The sequence below is a fragment of the Arachis ipaensis genome, chromosome B7 (genome assembly GCF_059453495.1).
Source record: "Arachis ipaensis isolate K30076 ecotype BB chromosome B7, ASM5945349v1, whole genome shotgun sequence".
Classification (NCBI taxonomy): Eukaryota; Viridiplantae; Streptophyta; class Magnoliopsida; order Fabales; family Fabaceae; genus Arachis; species Arachis ipaensis.
In genome coordinates this window covers 52882501-52885000 of record NC_142442.1, presented here as the reverse complement: position 1 = coordinate 52885000, position 2500 = coordinate 52882501, and positions in this window count along the sequence as shown.

The following is a 2500-nucleotide window of genomic DNA, read 5'->3' as shown; positions in this document are numbered from 1 at the left end:
TGATCCCCCTAGTCCTGGGCCGAGCACAAGGTGTTGCCCCGAGCGTGTGCCCAAGGCACAACTCCACCACGCCATGCTCCCTAGGTGGTGCCTAGGTGGGCCGTGCACGGACGTGTTTCCCTTCTTGTTGGTCCTTCGGTGATCGGGGTTCGCAGCAGCCAGACGCACGTGCTCGACCTTGGACCCGGGGCGGGGGACCCCGGCGGCACACCACAACCACAACGTGCTTGCTAGTGTGCCTAGGGGATGGCAAGGCAACGTGCATCTTGCTGGCATTGCGCCCAGCAAGCCTTTGGGCAACTCGAGTTTCAGCAGCACGACACCCCTCCCCCCTATAATAGGCTGCCGAGCCATTACCAAAGTGCCACGGGTAGACGTCCTTTTCCGTGAGGAGACATACTAAAGGAAAGTGCTCTAGAGGTCGAATTTTGACGCCATTTTTTGCAACAACCTCTAGAAAAATAAGATCTTTCCATCCTCCAAATTTGGTGAATTTACACCGTGCCGATTTTTTTTGACGATTTTTTTACCGCCCGGAATGCCGGAAATTCAAAAAAAATGAAAAACGGAGCAAACCTGCGATTTTTGACCTGGATTTTTTTGTGCAGCCTTCACATAATATTACCAAGGTTCCCTCAAAATTTCACGAAAAATGCACGAGCCAATTCTGAGATATGAAAATTTGGCTCCTCCGTTGCAACGCTCCGAGCCATCGTTGCAACGGCGGGTGCCTCCGTGGGGGGCGGGGGAGCCCGGCGGCACACCACAACCACAACGTGCTTGCTAGTGTGCCTAGGGGATGGCAAGGCAACGTGCATCTGGCTGGCATTGCGCCCAGCAAGCCTTTGGGCAACTCGAGTTTCAGCATCACGACTCCCCTCCCCCCTATAATAGGCTGCCGAGCCATTACCAAAGTGCCACGGGTAGACGTCCTTTTCCGTGAGGAGACATACTAAAGGAAAGTGCTCTAGAGGTCGAATTTTGACGCCGTTTTTTGCAACAACCTCTAGAAAAATAAGAACTTTCCATCCTCCAAATTTGGTGAATTTACACCGTGCCGATTTTTTTTAACGATTTTTTTACCGCCCGGAATGCCGGAAATTCAAAAAAAATGAAAAACGGAGAAAACCTGCGATTTTTGACCTGGATTTTTTTGTGCAACCTTCACATAATATTACCAAGGTTCCCTCAAAATTTCACGAAAAATGCACGAGCCAATTCTGAGATATGAAAATTTGGCTCCTCCGTTGCAACGCTCCGAGCCATCGTTGCAACGGCGGGTGCCTCCGTGGGGGGCGGGGGAGCCCGGCGGCACACCACAACCACAACGTGCTTGCTAGTGTGCCTAGGGGATGGCAAGGCAACGTGCATCTTGCTGGCATTGCGCCCAGCAAGCCTTTGGGCAACTCGAGTTTCAGCATCACGACACCCCTCCCCCCTATAATAGGCTGCCGAGCCATTACCAAAGTGCCACGGGTAGACGTCCTTTTCCGTGAGGAGACATACTAAAGGAAAGTGCTCTAGAGGTCGAATTTTGACGCCGTTTTTTGCAACAACCTCTAGAAAAATAAGATCTTTCCATCCTCCAAATTTGGTGAATTTACACCGTGCCGATTTTTTTTGACGATTTTTTTACCGCCCGGAATGCCGGAAATTCAAAAAAAATGAAAAACGGAGCAAACGTGCGATTTTTGACCTGGATTTTTTTGTGCAGCCTTCACATAATATTACCAAGGTTCCCTCAAAATTTCACGAAAAATGCACGAGCCAATTCTGAGATATGAAAATTTGGCTCCTCCGTTGCAACGCTCCGAGCCATCGTTGCAACGGCGGGTGCCTCCGTGGGGGGCGGGGGAGCCCGGCGGCACACCACAACCACAACGTGCTTGCTAGTGTGCCTAGGGGATGGCAAGGCAACGTGCATCTTGCTGGCATTGCGCCCAGCAAGCCTTTGGGCAACTCGAGTTTCAGCATCACGACACCCCTCCCCCCTATAATAGGCTGCCGAGCCATTACCAAAGTGCCACGGGTAGACGTCCTTTTCCGTGAGGAGACATACTCAAGGAAAGTGCTCTAGAGGTCGAATTTTGACGCCGTTTTTTGCAACAACCTCTAGAAAAATAAGATCTTTCCATCCCCCAAATTTGGTGAATTTACACCGTGCCGATTTTTTTTGCCGATTTTTTTACCGCCCGGAAAGCCGGAAATTCAAAAAAAATGAAAAACGGAGCAAACGTGCGATTTTTGACCTGGATTTTTTTGTGCAGCCTTCACATAATATTACCAAGGTTCCCTCAAAATTTTAGAAAAAATGCACGAGCCAATTATGAGATATGAAAATTTGGCTCCTCCGTTGCAACGCTCCGAGCCATCGTTGCAACGGCGGGTGCCTCCGTTGCAACGAAACCAGCCAACGATGCACCTAACCCAGCATCCGTTGCAACGCACCCTGCCTCCGTTGCAACGCGCCCAGCCAACGTTGCACCGTCCCCAGCATCCG